The sequence below is a fragment of the Triticum urartu genome, chromosome 7 (genome assembly GCF_003073215.2).
Source record: "Triticum urartu cultivar G1812 chromosome 7, Tu2.1, whole genome shotgun sequence".
In the NCBI taxonomy this organism is placed as follows: domain Eukaryota; kingdom Viridiplantae; phylum Streptophyta; class Magnoliopsida; order Poales; family Poaceae; genus Triticum; species Triticum urartu.
In genome coordinates, this window is record NC_053028.1 from 67,904,376 (window position 1) to 67,918,355 (window position 13,980).

The following is a 13,980-nucleotide window of genomic DNA, read 5'->3' on the forward strand; positions in this document are numbered from 1 at the left end:
AGTAATGGATTTGTAGCATGCCAGAGCGACCAAAGTCTCATGAAAGACGGCTTGATTACTTCCACGTAGAAAATATTGTCGTTGACCACACTGTCAATCCCAAGATATATTTTATCAGCAAGGGACTCATAGACAAATCCAATGCCCTCTATAACATTGGTGGTGTAATACATCTCACCCTTTCCTGGCCTAGCTACTACATCTTTGTGTAGAAGCTGAATTTCAACTCTTAGCGCACTCAACTTGTGTTGTGGTAACATCCGTTCATCGGGCTTAAACATTTGCATGAAGCATAGTAATAAAGGCCAGTCATTGCTTATTTATACATCAATGGCGAGTGTGGTTGTTGCCCTCCACAGCTAAATTGTGGTAAGCACTCTTACCAGGCACGAAGGGCGTACATATTATGCAGTTGTAGTAGTGGCGGGTGCAGTTGGCCGCACACCAGTGCTGTCCACTTACATGTGGCGGGCACCTTAACTCGCTCGTCACACATATACCCACAACGCTGCATGTAGTTCAGTTCCACCACCCAAAAAGTCGTTCCAAAATTTGGCATTTCCTTCGCCCCCTCCGCACGCGCCTGTCACCCAAACTCTCGCACGACTCGCCGCCTTGCCCCTCCTCGCCGCCGTCGTGCCCCTCGTTGCCGTCTCTCATCCTTGTCACCGCCGCGCCCATCATTGCCGCCTCCCCTCCTCGTCGTTGCTGCCACGCCCCTCGTTGCTGCCGGACCCTTCGTCGATGTTGCGTTGCTACTCTCCTCCCCGCCAGTAGAAACATTCACCACATCTTCTCCTGGTGCCTTACTGGCGGTAGGTTCATTGGCTGATTTCTTCTTTCGCTTTTTGCCCTTGTTTCGACGCTCAGCTGATGGGTACATAGAAGGCGGTACTCCGAAATCCATTTGTTGTGTTTGCTAAAATTTAGTGTGCAATTATGAGTCATGGAGCATAAAAAGAACAAAAAATCGACATGACCCTTGCTAAAATAGAAGATGTAACGAGTGCCAGAAATTCGGCGAAATGGAAATGAATCGACATTTTGCCAAAACATTGGCACTCATGTCAATACCTGCAAATATAAGCCAACAATACTACACTGGATCCTAGTTAAAATAAAATAAAATATTGACATGACATTTACTAAAAAGAGGACATAACAAGTGCCAAAAATTCGGCAAAACAGAAATAAATCAACCTTTCGCCAAAATGTTGGCACTCATGTCAATACCTGCAAAATGTTCCTAATTTACTCATAGTTAACCTAAGCACAAATAACAGCAAGACACACTACTGAAATTTAATACATGCTAAATATCTATTTACCCTAAACACAACTTCGACCATCCCGGAGAGGTGGCTCGATAGGCGTCCGAACGCGGCGCGAGGTATCTGATGTTGGCAGAGGAGGGTGTGACGGCTGGAGGGGTAGCGATCACAAAGGAGCTTCGCGGTGGCAGTGGCAGCGAGATGCCACTTGTGTTAGGATGAGTCCATGCCCGCGGTAGCGAGGAGGGCCGTGACACAATGTCGACGAAGCAGTCGGCAGCAACAAGGGGCACGAAAGCGATGACGACGAGGAGAGGCGACAACGAGGGGTGTCGGTGTGAAAACCGGCGGATCTTGGGTAGGGGGTCCCGAACTGTGTGTCTAAGGAGGATGGTAACAGGAGGCAGGGGACATGATGTTTTACCCAGGTTCGGGCCCTCTTGATGGAGGTAAAACCCTACGTCCTGCTTGATTTATTCTTGATGATACGAGTATTACAAGAGTTGATCTACGACGAGATCGAAGAGGCTAAACCCTAGAAGCTAGGCTATGGTATGATTTTATGTTGTCCTACGGACTAAACCCTCCGGTTTATATAGACACCGGAGGGGGCAAGGGTTACACAAGGTTGGTTACAAAAGGAAGAGATATACATATCCGTATTGCCTAGCTTGCCTTCCACGCCAAGTCGAGTCCCATCCGGACACGGGACGAAGTCTTCAATCTTGTATCTTCATAGTCCAATAGTCCGGCCAAAGGATATAGTCCGGATGTCCGGAGACCCCCTAATCCAGGACTCCCTCAGTAGCCCCTGAACCAGGCTTCAATGACGACGAGTCCGGCGCGCAGTGTTGTCTTCGGCATTGCAAGGAGGGTTCCTCCTCCGGATATACCACAGAAGATTTCAAATAAAGGATAGTGTCCGACCCTGCAAAATAAATTCCACATACCACCATAGAGAGAATAATATTTCCACAAATCTAATCTGCTGACACGTTTAGGCAATATGACATCATGCCATGGCTCAGCGATTATTCAAACCGTTTCCTTTAACTAGCCCCGCACATAACGCGAGGCAGTTTCTTGACACATCTTCTCAAAGCAGAGATCGTGTTCCCCTTATCACGGGATTCTCATCAATACGGGCATGGGTATCCCAACCGCGCCATCGATTACGGCGCTTGGGGGATAAGCGAGTTTTACCAGGCTAGTGGGGGCGCACAGTTTCGGCCGCCCTTATAAAGGGATAAGGTTCAACCTTTCTCTACCCACGCCTTCTTCCTCCTTGCTCATTCGTTCTTGCGCACTCAAGCCTCAATGCCCAAGTCCACATCTTTCTCCTCAACCTCCTCCAAACATGTCTGGAGTGGGAGGGAAATGGCTTCCTCCGTTATGGAGGAACACATCAAAAAGATGTGCGGAGCCGGATACTTAGCCGCGAATATCGCGCATCGGCTGCCCGCTGCGGGGCAGATCGTCCCTACCCCGGAACCTCATGAGAGGGTAGTTTTCCTCCACCACTTCCTCCGCGGACTGGGGTTTCCCCTTCATCCATTCATCTGTGGTCTCATGTTCTACTACGGTCTGGACTTTCATGATCTGGCCCCGAACTTCATCCTCAACATTTCGGCGTTCATCGTCATCAGTGAGGCCTTTCTCCGCATATGCCCCCACTTCGGTCTGTGGCTGAAGACCTTCAATATCAAGCCGAAGGTGGTGGGCGGCCGACAAGAAGAATGCGGCGGAGCCATGGTGGGCAAGATGCTCAATGTTATATGGCTCGAAGGCTCCTTCGTGGAGACCATAAAGGGGTGGCAATCGGCGTGGTCCTACATCACCGAGCCGCGCGACACCAACTGGGTGGCTGCCCCTGAGTTCCTATCCGGATTCCCTACACGGGTCACTTCCTGGAAAGAGAAGGGTCTGTCGTGGGGTTCATCGGTAGAGCTGGACGGACTCCAGAAATGTATCTAGAACATGGCAAGCAAGAAACTCAAGCTTGTCAACATAGTCCAGGTCATGCTCATCTGCCGGATCCTCCCGTGTCAACAACGGGACTTCAACTTGTGGGAGTTCGACCCGGCCCGGCACCAGACTCTGAGCGAGCTCTTCAACACGACGCACAAGGACGTTTGGAAGGTGCTGTTCAAGGGCGCCGAGGTCCCTCCCTCCCTCACCGAGGACCGCGGGCTAAGCGCCAAGCACCAAGCGCATTCGGTGAGTTCTATACATCCAGTAGGGTATTTATTTCCGCTAGCTTAACCATGTGCGGGGTCTGAGCTGCATGCCTTTGATAGGACTGTGTGGAGACGTCGGGGCAGATTAACTGTCCGGCCCCTCTGCCCGAAGACACTGCGGACGCTCTCCTGACGGAGATGCTGACTCCGGCTCCTTACAAGGTGCCGGAGAAGACCAAGAAGGCCAAGGGAACCCGAAAGGGTTCCCGACGCCAGGTGTTATCGGACTCATCGTCCGATAAATCCGTGATGCACTCCTCCCCCGAAGACGAGGAGGAAGATGAAGATGCTCCCCCTCCAGTCGGGGGAGACAAGAAAAGGAAGGCCGCCCCAACCGGGGGGGCGAAGGGTCCAAGAAGGGAAGGACTCTCCTTCCGGACTACTCCACCGCTGCCGCCGAAGGCGAAGACGAGTGGCTGCTCAGGGACAAGCCCCTGGCGAAGTCGTAAGTATTCGGATGCCAGAGTATCTCATAGCATACCTTTGTCGCACTGCCTCTCCTAACGCCGAATTATGACTATGCAGACCGCCACGAGCCTGTATTGACGTATCGTCGGACGGCTCCCTGGGCTCGTCGGATATGGACAGCGATCCACTTCCGACCGCCACCTCCCCTTGCCCTATGGACAACGCCGAGGTATTGTCTCAAGAGGCACCGGGTCGAGGGGAGACAGTCCCGGAGGCGCCTCAAGGCGACCTTCCGGACTCCGGGAGCAGAGGGAGCAAGGCTCCCGAGGGCTCCGAGTTTGGCCCTCAGCCGAATACCGCGCCGGAACCCCCAGTGGTTCCAGACTCGGGCAGGCGGCCTCCTTCCAAAAGGGGCAAGACGCATGTGCCGGTGACCTTTGTCCATCCAGAGGCACCGGACAATCTGCTAGGAGCGCTTCACAGCGCTTCCATCAACGAAGAGCACCGCACTATTATGAGTGCGGTGGTCCAGAAGGTTCAGTCCGCCAAGAGCGGACTGACTGAAGCCTGTGCCAGCCTTCTAACAGGCTTTGAGGTAAGTTTTTGAAATATGGGGAAAAATATTACCGCATAGACAGTAGCCCCTGATGCTCTGTTCGGTGTTCACAAAGAAAAGTCGAACGGAGGATCAAACAATATCGCAGGAGTCTGATATAAGTATGTCAATATGCGTGGGCAGGCTTCGCTGCTGGCCTCTGCCGCACTAACTGCGGAGGTCGCCGCACTGAAGCAGGACCTTAAAGGGTCCAAGGACGAGCTCGGCCTTGCCAAGAGGCAGCTCGAGGAGAACAAAGGTAGGTAATACCTAGTCTATGGATATATATAAAGAGAATGTGATTGCAAAATGACAGGATCATCATAAATTTGCCAGGGGCCACGACCGAGGTGGCGACCCTGAAGCAAGCGCTATCCGAGGCTGAAAACAAAGCGGCCAAGGAGCGCACCGAGCGGGAAAGGCATGAGGCACGGGTGGGCGAGGTGCAGCAAGAGCTCCACGCTCTCGTGGCGAAGCACGAGGCGTTGGAGCTTGACTTGAAGACGCGAGAGTCCGAGCTTGCCGCGGCCCTTGAGAGCGCAAAGAATGCCAAGGCCGAAGCCCAAAAGACCCTCCAGGAGATTGATGCGATGAAGAAGATAGCGGCGGGTAAGGCATTCTATATGCAAAGCAAACATGTGAAAGTAAATTACCTGTTACTTACCCGAATCCGGAGCTCTCCACGAGCATTCACAGATTTGCCCCGCAGCGTGTCGGATGCCGCACAGTTTTACCAGGCCGAGGAGGGAAGCTCAACAGAGAAGCTGTTCTGGTCTCAGTATACTGGGACCGAACACCCGATGCCTCTGAGCGACCAACTGAAGCAACTGGTCGAGCTGCACGAGGCGGCCGAACAGGCCATGAAGGGCTTTATACTCCGGATGTGGCCTGGCGACGCCCTTCCCAACAGCTACTTCGGCCTGGTGAGGGGGCTTGTGGATGCCTGCCGACGGCTGGAGGTCATCAAGCGGTCCGTCTGCATTGAAGGTGCACGCCGGGCTTTCGCCCGTGTGAAGGTGCAATGGGCCAAGCTGGACGCCGTGAAGCTGATTAAGGAAGGGACGCCGGAGGGCAAGGAGCATCGCCACCCCGAGATGTACTATGAGGGTGTGTCCTAAAGGGTGCCCGTCTCGTAGCGGACGAGTGTACGAAAGATATAATATTTGAGTGAACTCGCTCGTGTAATCTTGTATTCATGAAAACTTGTTCATATGCGCTATGCAACGCTTGTTTGAATTTAAAATATTACCTTCTGTTCGGCTGTTTATCAAATCTAAGAGATGGCTAGTCGTCGGCTTCTGCCCCCATGCCACGAGTGCTGGGGTGTTCGGGATAAACCTGAGCACTCTTGTTCCCATTTTTGGGTCCTTCGAGGGAGGTGCTCAGCACAACGAACAAGGCAATCGAACTATAATGCGTTATCACTCTCACTTAGACATAGAATTCTATAATTTTAAATTTCGGCGAAGCCCCTAGTATTCGGAAGGCCGAATCTGGGGCGCGATACACGCCTTAAGCCGGACAGGGCCGACTCCTCGCTCTAAGCGGCATAAGTCTTTAAGGACTCGAAAACCACTTGAACAGTGACCAGTCTCTCGCCTTATCATGACAGTCAGTTTTAGCTTTCTCTACTGAGGTGCTTAGCCCAGCAGAACTGGGGCACAATCGCAGTAGTTCTCCCAGTGCTACCTTAGCCGATATAGCGGAACGTAAGGTACCAAAACATGGGAGCCGGGCAAACCCAACTATTGACCCAAGACATGATTCGGAGCTGATGCATATAATGCTATAAGTTCAGGGTGTCGCACTGTCAAAAGTGTTCGGACTTCTCACGCCATATTATGGGGTATGCTTAAGCCCCTAGCGTATTGGCCATACCAGAGTGTACGGGTGCTTGATGTCATGAATGAACATATATATATATATATATAAGAAGAATGAAATAAAAGCCTTAACGCAATGCATTGTTTATTAAAAAATGTGCGTTAAAGCAGAATGATACAGGTAGTGCGATAAGCAAAAAGTAGGACTATGTCCCCTCCAAGGGCAAGCTGAGGAATAATATTAAAGCAAGTATTTCACTCATTATCACAATCCACCTGGGAGTTCCGTGGTGTGATGTAGCTTTATGCCTCCTTGGTTGCTGCATCATGTGTTCGGCAATCGTGCTGCCGGATAAGGTTTCCAGAGATTAATGTCCTGAAAGAAGAAAAATAACAAAGCATGAAGCCCCTAGTGCGGTTTAAGCCGCGTCCTGGGGAGTGCCGTAGTCGTGCCCCCTTCCCCGCCTGTGCCCATGGTATTTTTAATGTGTAATTATGTACGCGTGGCACGGGTTTCGCCGTTTCGCTGGGATCGGGGTGGGGCCGCATTGCTATGCAAGCTCGGAATGTGCCAGGCGGTCCTGTTGCCGATTACTCCGGGCATGCTTGAAGGTGTCTAGGTCCTTAAACGCCGAACTAGTGGATTGCCTTAAGAGGCTGCTTTGCGCTTCCGCTGCGAGGGCCGTAGTGTGCTACTCTGTTCGGAGAGACCACTCTGTGTTTCCATTAACTGTAATGACCCCCTGAGGTCCTGACATCTTGAGCTTGAGGTATGCATAATGCGGTACCGCATTGAATCTCGCAAATGCGGTTAGCCCGAGCAGTGCATGATAACCATTGCGGAACGGGACTATATCGAAGATTAACTCTTCGCTTTGGAAGTTATCCGGGGATCCGAAGACCACTTCCAGTGTGACTGAGCCTGTGCAATGGGCCTCTACACCTGGTATGACGCCTTTAAAGGTCGTTTTTGTGGGTTTGATCCTTGAGGGGTCTATACCCATTTTGCGTATCGTGTCCTGGTAAAGCAGGTTCAGGCTGCTGCTGCCATCCATAAGGACTCGAGTGAGGTGAAATCTGTCAATAATTGGGTCTAAGACCAGTGCGGAGAATCCACCATGACGGATACTAGTGGGGTGGTCCCTACGATCGAAGGTGATCGGACAGGAGGAACATGGGTTGAACTTTGGGGCAACTGGCTCCAATGCATATACGTCCCTGAGCGCACGCTTCCGCTCCCTATTGGGGATGTGGGTTGCGTATATCATGTTCACCATCCACACTTGTGGGGGGGACCTCTTCTGTCCTCCGGTATTCGGCTGCCGGGGCTCCTCCTCGTCATCGCTATGTAGCCCCTTATCTTTGTTTTCGGCAATTAACTTGCCGGCCTGCTTGAACACCCAACAATCCCTATTGGTGTGGTTGGCTGGCTTGTCGGGGTGCCGTGTATTTGACACGAGCGATCGAGTATATGGTCCAAACTGGACGGGCCCGGAGTGCTTCTTTTGAATGGCTTTTTCCACTGACCGGGTTTAGAGCCTTTGAATCCGGCATTGACTGTCGTATCCTTGGTATTGTCGTTGTTAATGCAGCGCTTATGTTTGTTGCGATGTGACCTGCTACTGCCATCCTTGGTATCCGAAGTACCATGGTTCTTTGATATGTTGTTACTGCGAGCCAGCCAGCTGTCTTCTCCCGCACAAAAGCGGGTCATGGGTGTCGTGAGGGCTGCCATAGATTTCGGCTTTTCCTGACCAAGGTGCCGGGCTAGCCACTCGTCGCGGATGTTGTGCTTGAAAGCTGCTAGAGCCTCTGCATCCGGACAGTCGACGATTTGATTTTTCTTTGTTAGGAACCGTGTCCAAAATTGCCTGGCCGATTCCTCTGGCTGCTGAATTATGTGGCTCAAGTCATCGGCATTTGGTGGTCGCACATAAGTGCCCTGAAAGTTGTCGAGGAATGCGGCTTCCAGATCCTCCCAACAGCCAATGGACTCTGCTGGCAAGCTGTTGAGCCAATGCCAAGCTGGTCCTTTGAGTTTGAGTGGGAGGTATTTAATGGTGTGTAGATCATCACCGCGTGCCATGTGGATATGCAGGAGGAAATCCTTGATCCATACCGCAGGAATTGTTGTGCTGTCGTATGATTCTATATTTACGGGTTTGAAACCCTCTGGGATTTGATGATCCATTACTTCGCCTGTGAAGCATAAGGGGTGTGCGGCGCCTCTGTACTGGGCTATATCACGATGCAGCTCCAATGAGTCTTGCCCGCTGTGCTCGGCCCGGCCGCATTTACTTTTACTGTATCCGGCTTGACGATTATCGTCTCGCGTAGTGGCGCGCCCCCGCGATCCATAGATTGATCTTGCGTGTTTTTCTTTGTCCTCCAATACATCTCGCAGGTCTGGCGTATTTCCCCATGCCTTTTTATTTGAATGGCATCGGGGTGCAGGCCGAGCTTTTGGCTGGAATGCCTCTCTGTCGCGGCCACGAGGTGGCCGGTCAGTCGCGTCATATGCTTCTTCCTCCAGTCGGGGTAGCAACCTGCATTTTGGGTAACTCTTGGAGGGGCGTTCGAGTTTATATTCCTCGGCCGCAGGACTTCAGTCCATCTGTCAGCTAGCAGATCTTGATCAGCTTGAAGCTGGTGCAGCTTCTTCTTAAAGCTATTTGCGGTGGCTATAAGCCGGCGCTTGAAGCGCTCTTGTTCGACGGGATCCTCTGGCACGATGAATTCATCATCGTCGAGGCTTGCCTTGTCTTCGGAGGGAGGCATGTAATTATTATCCTCCTCATCTGCCGCTCTCTCAGGAGGGCTGGCCTCTCCATTCTCCTGTCCTAAATCATGCAGGAGTGGATTATTGCCATCTTCGGCACTATCCAAAGTGCTATTATCTCCTGTGCCAGTATCACCACTTTTGCTTTGGCGGGACTTAGAGCGGCGCCGCTGACGTCGGCGCTTGGGTTGCTTCTTGGAGGGGTCATCCTCCGTTGTCTCGTCGCCATTGCCTTCTTTGGGTGTGTCCACCATGTATATATCGTATGATGAGGTGGCTGTCCAGTGCCCTGTGGGCAGTGGTTCCTCTTCATCTCCCGCATCGTTGTCCATACCATCGATGTCTTCGGAGTCGAAGTCGAGCATGTCAGTTAAGTCGTCGACAGTGGCTACTAAGTGGGTGGTGGGTGGGCAGCGAATTTCTTCATCATCCGCATCCAAATCCTGCCGGACGTAGTTCAGCCAGGATCCTCCTGACAAGGAGAGAGACCTTAATGGTTCAGTATGTCGCCGAAGGGCGAGTGCTGAAAAATATCCACGGAGGTAAACTCCATGATCGGCGCCTAATCGGATTCGCTAGGAACGGGCGCAGGCGGTTCGGAGTCCGTGGCCGGAGAAGGATCCGGTAGTTTGACAACACGGCTCTCGTGCAGGGTAAGGTCGATGTTCGGCTCGATCGCCGCTGAGGATAAGGCCTCCGTGGCGGGGTCCATCCACCCGTCCATGGACGGCGCAACTGGCTCTGAATTGAGGGTCGGAGCGGCTGCCGGTGCGATCTCCTGAACACTGTCCGATGGTAGAGCTAAATCGTACTCATCGTGACCGTGTGACACACAAGGCAGGGGCTCGAATCCGTTGAAGATCAAGTTGTTGGGGAACGTAGTAATTTCAAAATTTTCCTACGCACACGCAAGATCATGTGATGCATAGCAACGAGATGGGAGAGTGTTGTCTACGTACCAACGCAGACCGACTGCGGAAGCGATCACACAACATAGAGGAAGTAGTCGTACGTCTTCACGATCCAACCGATCAAGCACCGAAACTACGGCACCTCCGATTTCGAGCACACGTTCAGCTCGATGACGATCCCCGGACTCCGATCCAGCAAAGTGTCGGGGAAGAGTTCCGTCAGCACGACGGCGTGGTGACGATCTTGATGTACTACTGCAGCAGGGCTTCGCCTAAACTCCGCTACAGTATTATTGAGGTATATGGTGGCAGGGGGCACCGCACACGGCTAAGGAATAGATCACGTGGATCAACTTGTGTGTCTAGAGGTGCCCCCTGCCTCCGTATATAAAGGAGTAGAGGGGGGGAGGCTGGCCGGCCAAGCTTCGTGCGCCAGGAGAGTCCTACTCCCTCTGGGAGTAGGATTCCCCCCCCCCCCAATCCTAGTTGGAATAGGATTCGCGGAGGGGGAAAAGAGGAGGAGGGAGCCGGCCACCTCTCCTAGTCCTAATAGGACTAGGGGAAGGGGGGAGGCGCGCAGCCCATCTAGGGCAGCCCCTTATCTTTTCCACTAAGGCCCACTATGGCCCATGTAGCTCCCGGGGGGTTCCGGTAACCCTCCCGGTACTCCGGTAAAATCCCGATTTCACTCGGAACACTTCCGATGTCCAAACATAGGCTTCCAATATATCAATCTTTACGTCTCGACCATTTCGAGACTCCTCGTCATGTCCGTGATCACATCCGGGACCTCCGAACAACCTTCGGTACATCAAAATGCATAAACTCATAATATAACTGTCATCGTAACCTTAAGCGTGCGGACCCTACGGGTTCGAGAACAATGTAGACATGACCGAGACACGTCTCCGGTCAATAACCAATAGCGGTACCTGGATGCCCATATTGGCTCCTACATATTCTACGAAGATCTTTATCGGTCAGACCGCATAACAACATACGTTGTTCCCTTTGTCATCGGTATGTTACTTGCCCGAGATTCGATCGTCGGTATCCAATACCTAGTTCAATCTCGTTACCGAAGTCTCTTTACTCGTTCCGTAATACATCATCTCACAACTAACATATTAGTTGTAATGCTTGCAAGGCTTATGTGATGTGTATTACCGAGAGGGCCCAGAGATACCTCTCCGACAATCGGAGTGACAAATCCTAATCTCGAAATACGCCAACCCAACATCTACCTTTGGAGACACCTGTAATGCTCCTTTATAATCACCCAGTTACGTTGTGACGTTTGGTAGCACCCAAAGTGTTCCTCCGGCAAACGGGAGTTGCATAATCTCATAGTCATAGGAACATGTATAAGTCATGAAGAAAAGCAATAGCAACATACTAAACGATCGGGTGCTAAGCTAATGGAATGGGTCATGTCAATCAGATCATTCAACTAATGATGTGACCTCGTTAATCAAATAACAACTCATTGTTCATGGTTAGGAAACATAACCATCTTTGATTAACGAGCTAGTCAAGTAGAGGCATACTAGTGACACTTTGTTTATCTATGTATTCACACATGTATTATGTTTCCGGTTAATACAATTCTAGCATGAATAATAAACATTTATCATGATTATAAGGAAATAAATAATAACTTTATTATTGCCTCTAGGGCATATTTCCTTCAGTCTCCCACTTGCACTAGAGTCAATAATCTAGATTACACTGTAATGATTCTAACACCCATGGAGCCTTGGTGCTGATCATGTTTTGCTTGTGTAAGAGGCTTAGTCAACGGGTCTGCAATATTCAGATCCGTATGTATCTTGCAAATCTCTATGTCTCCCACCTGTACTAGGTCCCGGATGGAATTGAAGCGTCTCTTGATGTGTTTGGTCCTTTTGTGAAATCTGGATTCCTTTGCCAAGGCAATTGCACCAGTATTGTCACAAAAGATTTTCATTGGACCCGATGCACTAGGTATGACACCTAGATCGGATATGAACTCCTTCATCCAGACTCCTTCGTTCGCTGCTTCCGAAGCAGCTATGTACTCCGCTTCACATGTAGATCCCTCTACGACGCTTTGTTTAGAACTGCACTAACTGACAGCTCCACCGTTTAATGTAAACACGTATCCGGTTTGCGATTTAGAATCGTCTGGATCAGTGTCAAAGCTTGCATCAACGTAACCTTTTACGGTGAGCTCTTTTTCACCTCCATATACGAGAAACATATCCCTAGTCCTTTTCAGGTATTTCAGGATGTTCTTGACCGCTGTCCAGTGATCCACTCCTGGATTACTTTGGTCCCTCCCTGCTAAACTTATAGCAAGGCACACATCAGGTCTGGTACACAGCATTGCATACATGATAGAGCCTATGGCTGATGCATAGGGAACATCTTTCATATTCTCTCTATCTTCTGCAGTGGTCGGGCATTGAGTCTTACTCAACTTCACACCTTGTAACACAGGCAAGAATCCTTTCTTTGCTTGATCCATTTTTGAATTTCTTCAAAATCTTGTCAAGGTATGTGCTTTGTGAAAGTCCAATTAAGCGTCTTGATCTATCTCTATAGATCTTAATGCCTAATATGTAAGCAGCTTCACTGAGGTCTTTCATTGAAAAACTTTTATTCAAGTATCCCTTTATGCTATCCAGAAATTCTATATCATTTCCAATCAGCAATATGTCATCCACATATAATATTAGAAATGCTACAGAGCTCCCACTAACTTTCTTGTAAATACAGGCTTCTCCGAAAGTCTATATAAAACCAAATGCTTTGATCACACTATCAAAGCGTTTATTCCAACTCCGAGAGGCTTGCACCAGTCCATAAATGGATCGCTGGAGCTTGCACACTTTGTTAGCTCCCTTTGGATCGACAAAACCTTCCGGTTGCATCATAGACAACTCTTCTTCCAGAAATCCATTCAGGAATGCAGTTTTGACATCCATCTGCCAAATTTCATAATCATAAAATGCGGCAATCGCTAACATGATTCGGACGGACTTAAGCATCGCTACGGGTGAGAAGGTCTCATCGTAGTCAATCCCTTGAACTTGTCGAAAACCTTTTGCGACAAGTCGAGCTTTGTAGACAGTAACATTACCATCAGCGTCAGTCTTCTTCTTAAAGATCCATTTATTCTCAATTGCTTGCCGATCATCGGGCAAGTCAACCAAAGTCCATACTTTGTTCTCATACATGGATCCCATCTCAGATTTCATGGCTTCAAGCCATTTTGCGGAATCTGGGCTCACCATCGCTTCTTCATAGTTCGTAGGTTCATCATGATCTAGTAGCATGACTTCCAGAACAGGATTACCATACCACTCTGGTGCGGATCTTACTCTGGTTGATCTACGAGGTTCAGTAGTATCTTGTTCTGAAGTTTCATGATCATTATCATTAACTTCCTCACTTATTGGTGTAGGTGTCATAGAAACAGTTTTCTGTGATGTACTACTTTCCAACAAGGGAGCAGGTACAGTTACCTCATCAAGTTCTACTTTTCTCCCACTCACTTCTTTCGAGAGAAACTCCTTCTCAAGAAAGTTTCCGAATGTAGCAACAAAAGTCTTGCCTTCGGATCTGTGATAGAAGGTGTATCCAATAGTTTCCTTTGGATATCCTATGAAGACACATTTCTCCGATTTGGGTTCGAGCTTATCAGGTTGAATCTTTTTCACATAAGCATCGCAGCTCCAAACTTTAAGAAACGACAACTTTGGTTTCTTGCCAAACCACAGTTCATAAGGCGTCGTCTCAACGGATTTTGATGGTGCCCTATTTAATGTGAATGCGGCCGTCTCTAGAGCGTATCCCCAAAATGATAGCAGTAAATCAGTAAGAGACATCATAGATCGCACCATATCTAGTAAAGTACGATTACGACGTTCGGACACACCATTACGCTGTGGTGTTCCGGGTGGCATGAGTTGCGA